General features: G+C 39.6%; 1 protein-coding gene across 1 annotated transcript in view; it reads left to right on the top strand.

Moving 5' to 3' along the window:
- LOC107715898 (collagen alpha-2(IV) chain-like) overlaps positions 1 to 11,711 on the top strand; it is a 33,614-nt gene that overhangs the window by 1,073 nt on the left and 20,830 nt on the right. The window lies entirely within an intron of this gene.

The following is an 11,711-nucleotide window of genomic DNA, read 5'->3' as shown; positions in this document are numbered from 1 at the left end:
TCGAGGGCATCGCGCGCGTGCTCTTCGCCCAAACAAACAACGCATAGATCGTGCGAGTCATCGGGTGTTAAATAGCGATGACATGGGTACACACACCTTCTAAACGTCCTACTAGTGCTCGCCATAATAAAAGGAAAAGCTCTTACTTTTGCTTTAGAATGCACGCTTCAAACAGAACGGTCAGTGAAGACGAAGAAAGCGAATGATGTGTGCTACCGGCGCCTATTTTATAGTCGCACCGGTAGTGACGTCATGGCTGTCGCCGGCCAACGAGTTGGTGTGTTATTTCAATGTATGCTTCAGACACGGGTCACGACGAGGCGTTCCCCATAGCGACCCCTAGAGGACGCAGTTCGAAGTTCCACGAAAGGGAACTTTAATTTTGGATGCGATTAATCACGATTAATCATTTGACAGCACTATTTTTAAGTTTATTAAACTCATATTGAACTTATAACACACTCACCCTAAAGTACACTCAAAAAGTTGGATGGCTTTATTTTTTTACATTTAAAATATTTTACAGTACAATCCAGATTGAGTTGTAGATGCTTGACAGAGCATCAGGCTGTACAAGATGTGTTTGCTTGTTCACCATATCTGTGACCTTGTGTCTTCTACGGTGAAAGTAAAGCTCCTTATGCAGGGTGGGGGAGAGAGGAAATACATTCCTTAGCAAACATCAGGATATGAAGGGCCTTGTGAGTATGACTTGAGATGTCAGTTCAGTTGTCTTTTTTCCTGCGCTGTACAGGATCAGGAAAAGGGGTTTGATTGTTCTGTTGAGTCATATAATAAGGGCCAAGGCTGCTAAAGGTATAAGGCACTCATTCCAAAAGACATGTTTCCTTTTGTTAAACATAAATGAAAACATAGAAGGGAAGGAATTGCAGACAAACACTCCCTGTTTGTATTTCTGACGCATATGAATAGTCATATTTCTGTTCAGTTTGACATTCTGTTATATGTAAGTCAGCTTTTTACTGGTGATTTATAGTTTTAATGCACAACAGGATTTACATTGTTATACCAATCACATGGTTGAAATGCGTTGTGCTGTTAATCATATACAGGAACTAAATATAAAGCCAAATATCAAATAAAATGCCCTTTAATGCAACTCCATACTGCGCCTCTTTACTGGCACAAGAAAGTAAAATTTATTCCATACAAAAGTACTATTAAATTTCACAGTTTTGTTGCTTCCAGGATCTGTCAACATCCTACTTTAGCACTTGTACCACTCTTTGTATAGTACTCAGTTTGATGTATGTGTTCATGAATGATGTTTATAGGGAAAAAACAGCCTCACAGATGTCTGGACACAGTTCATATCTCCCACTGGGTCCCTTGTGAGCCTCTGCTGTCCGGCCTTGACATGTGAGGCCAACGAGAAATAAACGTGAAACTAATTTGTGTTATAATGACAGGACCATTTGTTAGTAACATTTAAGTTGAGAGATGTATTTTTGGCCAGAGGAACTGTGGATTATTATTTCTTGGCCTAATAAAACAGTATTAAATATTAATTTTTATTAAATGAAATAATACATCTGCAATAGGTTGATGATTTAGATTTATGCACAGCGGTATTTTTCAAATGAATCTTAAAGGATCATCCAGTGGTTTATAGTAAACACTTTGTCTTGTCTAACAAATTTTATGAATGTAACTGTACTGGCACTGTGCAGCTTAGCTAAATCTGGAGGGGTTTTTCTTTTCTATTTTTTCTACTTAAAGAATAATAGTTTTAAGAGATGCTATGGACCTGAAGTGTCTGCCAGTCAAAATAACCCAAATCAATACCATTCTTGGTTATGAGTTGTGACTTGATGAGAAGAATGTTTTATACACTTTAGTGAACATGAGTGACAGAAGGTTAGTAAATTAACTGTGTCACTATGTTGAATAAAATACACGCATACAGAACATATAGCTTTATTTTAGCAGGAACCGTAATACAATGCATATCAACAGATAATTTATTGGCTCTTATAATAGTTTGTCGTTGGTGGGAAAGAGTCTTTTTTTTGGATGCGGGTAAAATGCGTATTCTCTATAAATGGATCCGTGATATGTAAATAAGTTGTGCATCCTACATCTCCTTCCATAGACTTCCATGTGTCTGTGTGAGAGAGGATGCAGTAGAGCTCCTGAATTTCCAGCATCTGTCTCGCTGGAGCGATCCGTTGACTTGATTGTTTGCTCTCAGTGTCTGTTAGATCACACTCATTCTAGTCCATGCCTTTACTCTCACTACAGTTAAAATGGATTGAAATTGAAGACTATGAATTAATTCAGACAGCAAGAAACAAGCATTATTATTATTATTATTATTTTGCATTATTATTATTTTGAGATCACATGTAGTAGTATGGAAGTTTCCTCACAAGTCCACAATAATTCTGAATGCCATCTTTATTTCCTCATGCCTCCGTACTGAAAGAGACCCTTCTTCCCTTGTTATTCAGCTCAAAGCATTTTTTTTATTTCCTTTAAATATCACAATCTTCCACTCGCCTGTGCCCTTTCCATATTCAGCTGTGGAGTCTTGGAAAAATTCGTTTTGGATTTAAAGAGCACACATAGACAAACAAAAGAAGCATTGTAGGCAGGAAGAAGCGCAAGATGAAACTGGACACAGAGATTTCTTTTTCTTTTTGGGTGGGTGGTATTTGTGTGATCTAAACAACTGTAGCTGTGTCCCAAATGACACACTATACACTGCACTTATACACTATGTACTTATGCACTATGTAGTCAACCATGTTGTGTATGAATTATTTAAGGTTATTTTGTCATTAATAATCGGAGTGTGGTAGCCCCTCCCCCTTCGCTACGTAATTAAAGCTGCGACAGTTGAGTGAATTAAGTGTTCAACATTCCACACTTAATTTATTTTTTTTTTGGTTATTTAAGTGCATCATCCGGGTATTTAAAGTGAACTTTTTCTTTTTGGAATTTTCAGTGTGAACACACTACCCGCATTATTTACACTACAAAACGTCATAGAATAGTTCATAAGTACGCGATTTGGGACGCACCTTGTAATAGCTCTCATTAATAAAGAAAAGCATTAACCCCACATACAAGAGACTATCTATCTATCTATCTATCTATCTACACCATAACCTTCAGACCTTGAATCTCTCTTTAAAATGCACAAGTATGCAAACTACATATGGCCACAATAACATTCAGACTTGAAGGCTTTTTCCAACTTTCAGAAAAACAGACTGGCCAAAACCCTGTTAGTACCAACTGTATAAGCAGTAAATTGTTGTTTCGCTGGAAACGCAGACCCTGACAACTTCGTTGAAAAAAGTGCCTATAACAAATTCCAAATGGTGAATGCTTATCCTGACTTCTCCTTCCTTCCTGTCAGTAAGTGATTTGAGTTTTTCCGTCTTTGATGATTAGTCTCCTTTAAGGACATGTAACGTATTGTTTTGGACAAACGTTCCTATCCTGTCTTGACAAACATTCCTTTATATTTACATTTCAGTGTCAAAGAAGAAAATGTCAGGGTCAGAATAGTTTCATGGCACAGATCTGTGCAGTTTCCTTTAAACAACACAATATACTAGAATGCAAAAAATTAAATGACCTTGACCTTGAGTTGTAAAACTGTATTTACGATGCTTTTGTCAAATATGACATAAGGGACTGGTAAATACCGTAATGCCATTCACAGTAGACTAGTAAACCCTCTTTTCCAGCTACATACTTGCATATCTGTGGTCTACTTAGGCTATATGATAAAGATGTCCCTGTTTTACTAAAGACCCTGGCATTTTGTGTTAGTCTCAACACAGGATTTAGATCAGCAGTTTCCACACAATTAGGCAGTCTAAACGGTGATCTAACTGTAATCACCACGAGTGACTTGAAAGGAAACAAGCTGAAGGCAGCTGAAAAGATGCACATAAGGTTTGACGTATGTTCAAAACATCTGTCTGCCTGTCTCAGACAGGTACATTTCCTGTAGAGGAAGTCTTGCTTTGGAGTGATTCACAGTCAGTCAGTCTTATCCTAAACATCTTCCTAAGTAGCTTATCTGTCTACACTGTGAAGAACAGAGTGTTCCACATCTTGGAACACACCAAGATCCTCCATCTCTCAGATCAGGGTCCAGAATTATCATTTTGCCATGCCTGCCAATGATGACCAACTTTTTTTTTTTTTTGGTGAAATTTGATCTCTGCTAGATATTCCACAGTAAACTGTAAGTGGTATTATTATAAAATGGAAGTGTTTAGGAACAACAGCAACTCAGCCATGAAGCGGAAAGCCATTTGAAGTCACAAAGCAGGTCACCAGGGCGCATTATCTGTAAAAGTCACCAAAGCTCTGCTGATTCCATAGCTGAAGTGTTCCAAAGTTCGACTGGCATTAGAATCAGCACAAAAACTGTGCAGTGGAAGACTCATGGAATGGGTTTCCATGGCCGAGCAGCTGCATGCACGCTTCAAATCACGAAGTACAATACGAGTGGTGTAAATCATGCTGCCACTGGACACTGGAGAAGTGGAAACCTGTTGGAGCAACGAACCACAGATGGCAGGACAACGTTGCCTGTCTGACTGCATTGTGTCAACTGTAAAGTTTGGTGGAGGATAATAGTATAGGGCTGTTTTTTAGAGGATAGTCTAGGCCAGTGTTTCCCAACCGGGGTGCCGTCTGTCGAGAGCAGGGGTGCCGTGTAAAAAATCCTTTTTTAATATTTTTAAATTGCTAAAATGTTCAAAAAAAGCATCTATTATATAATATCCATTTCTGATGTCGCCAATAATTAGAGATGCACCGAAATTTCGGCTGCCGATTATTAGTTCACCGCTCAGGTTTCACTATAGGGTGCCACAAGTTTGTTAAAATTTCCAAAGGGTACCGCGACTACAAAAAGGTTGGGAAACACTGGTCTAGGCCTTACTTCCAGTGAAGGAAAATCTTAATTCTTCAGCATACAGTGACATTTGGACAAGGGTGAGGGATTATTCCCCCATTATAACAGTCACTCCATTTCTCTCTCTTTTGGGGAGTTTACAATAATCTATTTCTGGACAGGAAGGAGCAGATCAGTCTCTCATGACTTCATAGTGAATAGAATCAGATCATGTTATGTCTCTCTCTCTACTCAGACCCTTTCCGCCCACAGGAACGTTTCCCATACATGTATGACACACACCCAGACCTCTCACACATGTTCTGACGCACACATGTTCTGCTTCCATGTGCACTTACATATGTCATACTTAAATGTCACAATGATAAACACACCATGGAATGGACACCACTTGCATTTCTAAGAAATGTTCAAACACGCAGGCCAAAAAATTGAGTGCTGTAATTTCTTAGAAGACCACACATGAGAATCAGAGATAGTGGTCATATAGAGGCAATTATGTGATGTTCTGTGTTTAGTCATTAAACCGTATATAATTTCCAGCTGTCAAATGGAATATCACCACAATTTCAACACAGCACATGTTTAGAAGTTTATGTGTAAAGATTTGATATGGATAATATACAGCAGGGATCCTCAAATCTGGCCCACGAGATCCACTTTCCTGCAGAGTTTAGCTCTAACCCTAATCAAACACACCTGAGCATGCTAATCAATGTCTTCAGGATCATTAGAAAATCACAGGTAGGTGAGTTTGATCAGGGTTGGAGCTAAACTCTGCAGCGCATTGGCCCTCCAGGGCAAGATTTGAGGAACCCTGATATACAGTATATGCAGGGAGAAAATGTATATGCTAATACAGTAATGGCTGCTGAAAAATCAGCTTTGCCATCACATTCACAATATTACTGTTTCTACTGTATTTTATCAAATCAAATAAATGCAACACTGATGGGCATTAGAAACAAAAACATCAAAAACTCTCTAAAATGTCTAGTCAGATATTCATGTAAGTAAACACCTGTTGAGTCCAGTTCCGAATTAATTGGGAAAAAAGTTTAAATGCCTGAATGAAGTGTTTGCCAAAATGGACTTGCTGCCAAAAGAGTTTATAGATAATCTGTGCTGAAAATTTGTATTTAGTGTGAATAGGCTTTAAAAAGGATTAAGAAAATCCTTGTAAAATACTTTTTTTTTTAAAGTCCAGCAGCTGATAGTTCAGCAACACTGTCCATATGTTCCCTATCAAATCCCCCCTGATCCCCTCAATGATGGCTGTGAGCTGGTAACACTCAATCCACATTTTTTCATGACAGCTAGCTGATGATACTGGCATCTGAAAGCTACAAATGATACAGTGGATGGAGTGAAATCACAGGATAATCTGTGGTTTAGTTTGGTGGCCAAATCAGCAATGGATCCTCTCCCTCAATTGACTATTGTGTGTGAAACTCAGTGATTTCCTTTAGTGCACTGAATCAAGCTGCAGGCCTCCAGTCCACCCATGTTTGGAGCTCTGCCCAGGTTGGCCAGTTGTCCAGCTGGTGAGCAGTGTTTTAGCACAGCTGGGACTGGAGTGGGTGGCAGAAGCATGCTAAGCGATGCACTAAACCAGCTACTGGATGAACAATCAACATGTCTTTTTTGATTCTAGGTAAAGCTTGTGGGAGTTTAACATTTGGTTTGTTTTTCATTGAATGTTAGGATTAGGATGACACTAGTTTAAAAAAAAAATCCATTGGTATAACTGGGCTGGACATGACAGCAATGACTCAACCATTGATGTGAGTTTGGGGGCGGGACTACCCATTTGCTCAAGCAATCGTGCATTTCTTTATTTATAAATTTAGTAGTTTAATCCACATCTTCTGGAAATATGCTAATCACATACTTTGTGATTTTATTCACATTATAAACATTCATCAACACTATGTCATAGAGTACATGCACTCTTAAAAATAAAGGTTCCAAAAGGGTGTTTTTGCAGTGATGCCATAGAAGAACCATTTTTCGTTCCCAAAAGAACCTTTCAGTGAACAGTTCCTAAAAGAACCATTTTGAAGAACATTTTAAAAATCTAAAGAAACTTTTTCGACTATAAAGAACCTTTTCTGCATTTTAAAGGTTCCATGGATGTTCAAGGATCTTCATAGAACCATTGATGCCAATAAAGAACCTTTATTTTTAAGAGCGTGTTCATATTTAAACACAGGCGAGATTAGCATGGCTTTATATTTATTTGCAGCTAAAAAGCCTCTGGGTATCGAGTATAAAGCGTTGCTTTTGTTTCCTTCCTCTTCTTCATCTGTCGTTCTTAGCATTCTTTCTCTCCTGCCTTCTGTCTTGGTTTGATTCCTGTGCTCTTGTGGGTCTCATAGTACCTACAAAATTTCAGCAAGAAGTTCTGAACAAATTGTGCTTACTATCCAACAATGTCCCACACACTCTTTTACGGATTCTCAAGTCCTGGAACCTTGCACTCTTAAAAATAAAGGTTCCAAAAGGGTGTTTTTGCAGTGATGCCATAGAAGAACCATTTTTCGTTCCCAAAAGAACCTTTCAGTGAACAGTTCCTAAAAGAACCATTTTGAAGAACATTTTAAAAATCTAAAGAAACTTTTTCGACTATAAAGAACCTTTTCTGCATTTTAAAGGTTCCATGGATGTTCAAGGATCTTCATAGAACCATTGATGCCAATAAAGAACCTTTATTTTTAAGAGCGTGTTCGCTTGCATGAGAATTAATGAGGTTTATTTGGTGAGTTCAGTCGACAGCATTTGTTGCATACTGTAGATTACCACATTTTATTTCCATTTATACTGCCTTTTCTTTAATTAAAAAGAAAAAATAGAGAAAAAATCTATATTATAGCCACAAGAAGGAAATCCTGCTATTTCCAGTTCAAGAGGTGTTTGCTTTTATAAACCAGGGCTCTGAATCCCAAGGGCATGTCTGTTAGGATATGAAAGGTAAAGGGTCTGTAATGTTATTGATTATCTGGTTTAGTTCATCCCAAAGCACAGGTCCCCAGTCTCATTCTCCCTTGCATCACAGCTGGATCCGGTCTGCACTCATGTGCTGAGCCACAGAGGGCTCATTCCTGAATCTTGAGGCAACGGCGCAGGTGCCTCTGGCTACAAGCGCCTCCTCAAAAAGTGGGGGGCCCAGCCAGACCTCCCAACACACGTGAACCGCAGACAACGTCTCGTGCGTTCACATAGACTTGCTAATGGGTGGGGGGACTGTGTAAACAAATGGCATCTGGAAAACAAAATGAAGCAAAACCAATGGGAGGAAAATGTTTTAGCCGCGGTCTCAGTGTTTACATGCTGCATTGTTTACTGTAATATCTTTCATGTCTTGTTTCTTCAGCTCTGGATTGAAATACTTGATGCAGTGTGAGGCACGTGTGACAACACGTGGCTCAGAGACCAAAAGATGATGTGTCTGGACCAATTACAGCCAAATCTAAACACATTAAAGGTATAATAAACACAGGATCCCAGCGTAGCTGATCTGTGCAGAATGCATCCTCTGAGCCCAAGCCAGTTCTTTCTTTCTAAGACATTTAAAATAGTACTGTTGACAAGTGGTTCCCCAAATACAGTCTACAGATGTTGGTTTGTGTTGATGCTGCCGTTTTTGTATTATTATTTATTTATTTTTGGTCAGTTTGGTTGTGCACCCACTGCTTGCCCCAGGCTCTGTCCCTTCAGGATGTTGTTTTAAGGACCAGGTCCAAGAGAAACAGAGTGGATCACTGGTATGCTTAACTCGACTAGTCTTTGTGTTTTAACCTGAAATATTAAATTAAATATAATATATACACACTAAGTTAGGGGTTAGATGTAAAAAAAAAAAGTAAAAAATAAAATAAAATAAAATAGAATAGAATAAAATAAAATCTTACCTACCAGGTGTGCATGAGGTTTAAAATTATTGTTTTTACATTTTTCATTTGAAGGCCAGCTTTATGCAAAGTAAATTATCATACTCATTTTCAGACTAGTATTTAATTTTGTTTTACATATGCATTATTTGTCAGCTCTGGGTTCTGAGGTTAAGAGGAGGTGTTTGAAAATGGAGCAGGGGGATTTGGTTCAGTTTTAATGGTAGAACACCTCTGGCACTTTATTTAATCACCTATTTCAGAGAAAGCAGCTGTTTTCAGCTCCATTGTAAGTGCCACTGTGCATAAACACTGTGACCTAAAGAGTATTTGGTCACTTATTTCATAACTGCAATTTTATCAAGTCACACCAAGTGGCATTAATTAGATTTTGTTTGCTAGGATTTAAATGATAAAATAATCAACGTTGTGTTCAAACTTAAGGAAAAAAATTATGTGTTTGTACAGTTTGTGCAGTGTTTGTCAAGAGTTAGTAGAGCATGTTCATTGGTAATGTGATGGACTACACCTGTTATTACTTTTATAGGGTACCTGTGTGAACCAGAGCTGAATTGAGACTTTAGAAAAAAAATAATATTGACACCAGTTTGGTAAAATGAATGTAAAAATGGCTGAAATGTGAAGTTAGTTTTGAGAAAAGGTCTTGAATCATTTGTTTGCTGTTGACATTTGGTTTAATAATTTGTATCTAATGCAGTGGTACTCATAACATTTATAGTGTGGCAAAAATGTCCAAATACTTTTTGGGCCACTGTAAATGTTTTGCTTAAAAATGGTTTCAGAAAAAGATGACACTTAAAATTTTGACATTATCAGACATAATGATATGTCTTAGTGCCTCTCTCTGTATCTATCTCTCCACCATCCTGTTTAGATTCCTGCCTTCCTTAGGGGAGATATCTGTTACTAAACCAACAGAATGAACCATGGCAATCGCTCTAGTCCTTTAGCCCAGTCAGCAACACTGTGTAAATACTGTGGGAAAAAAACAGAGAGCGCCTATGAAAGAAGGGACCCGAGGTATATGTGCTGCATCTGTGTGAAGCAGCCCTAGAGCCTCACGTGTATTTGGACAATCGCTTTTCCCAAGGACCGGAGATATTTCATTGTGAAGATTAGTCATAGACTAAATAAAATCAGCTCCAGTGGGAGGTTAAATGAACTGCAACCCCCAACTGGTACACGGTCTCCAAATATACCTCCAGAGGAACATGAAACATTTAGTGACATGAAGCAACTGTAGTGTTTAACATAGAATGCATTAATACATTATCTCTATGTCAGAACACCATATATGGAAGTTTTGCCCTAGCTCTTATTCGAAAAGTAAAATTTAGACATACAGTTGGTGAATTCAAGAATATGTCTACAATTTAGGGGTGTATGGAGAGGTTTACTGTCCCAGATACACCGGTGTTCATGTCATTCAGCTAGGCCTTTGTGATTATGAATAAATATTCAGATAAAATGTGCTATTGAACACACCGCTTTGTTTGAAAAATATGAACTAGTTGATAGTTGACCAAAGTATCAGCAAAGAGTGACTGAGCTTAAAGTTTCAAGTATTAGACAGTATTAAATATGCAAGTAAACATTCCAAAATTAAAAAAAAGGAATGCCAGAAATGTCCCAGTCTTATCAATCAACTGCCCCAAAGTCCTTCTCAGCTGCCTGATAATCATGAAGTACCTACTCAAATCCATTGTTTCTGAATCACCTATTATTTAATAGATCCATGCAAATGGCCTCACATTTTCAACCAAGTTCCAGCTGCAGTCAGTGGTCAAAGTTTGCAATACATTCGTGTGGGACAAGGACCCTCAAGATTCTGTGCACCATTCTTAGCTTCATACTCCAGTCCAGTAGGTGTCAGAAAAGCACTGCTTACATGAGTTTGCCAAATGCCAATAAAACAGAAGCAGGTGAACATTTCCACCAACTACTGGAATGGACTGTGATGCACTGGATGGACTTTTCACTTTCTGGCAAACTATCCCTTTAATAGTGATAGGAGACGCAAACCTTTTTGAAGCTTTAATTCAGTTGAACCAATCGCTTCGCAAAATGTTTCATTGTTTCGAAGTCCTCGAAACAACACACTGGTGACACCTGCTGGTCAAAACTGTGTAAATGCAACACAAACATGCAAAAAAAAAAACGTCTCCAGGTTACGCATGTAACCATGGTTCCCCGAAGGGAACGAGATGCTGCATCGAAACGCTACGGGAACGCCTCCAGCCCACGCTCTGAATCACATGTGTAATCAGTCCAATGGATGGGCGAGACGTCACGAGCGGGGTGACGTAGCGACCAGGAAGCATAAAAGCACGTGCGATGAAACCGCCGTCAGCTTCTAGGCGTGAAGCAAGCACTGGCAGGGATGCCGGAAGTATGGCCCTGAGACGCAGCGTCTCGTTCCCTTCGGGGAACCATGGTTACATGCGTAACCTGGAGACGTTCCCCTTCAGGAACTCAAGCTGCGTCGAAACGCTACGGGAACGAGAATGCCGTGACGGCGGGGCCCGCCATCCCGAAGGCCAACTTCTGGAGGAGTGAGCCTTGACCCCCGAAGGAGAGGGGAGATCAGAGGGCTCAAGGCTATGGAATAGCATCTTGATCCACCACTTAGCATAAGCTTCTCTGGCCGGAGGCCTCGGCCTCAGTGCACCGCGGAGGAAACGTGTAAGAAGAGGGTGTCTTCCCACTGAATGGCCACTGAGAGGGGCGTGGTAGGCCGCAATGGCCGCAACGAAGACCTCTAGGGTGGAGTGGGTCAACCTTGCGGATAAACAGGCCTGCAGGAACTCCAGAACTGTACCAAACGGGCAGTTAGCTGGGTCGAGCTGGCGGTCTCCGCACCAAGAAGTACAGTTTCCTCATAGAGGGAGCTCTGGATG

This window comes from Sinocyclocheilus rhinocerous, unplaced genomic scaffold, assembly GCF_001515625.1.
Source record: "Sinocyclocheilus rhinocerous isolate Xijiao unplaced genomic scaffold, SAMN03320098_v1.1 scaffold600, whole genome shotgun sequence".
NCBI classification, from domain to species: Eukaryota; Metazoa; Chordata; class Actinopteri; order Cypriniformes; family Cyprinidae; genus Sinocyclocheilus; species Sinocyclocheilus rhinocerous.
This window is presented reverse-complemented; position numbering and strand designations above follow the sequence as displayed.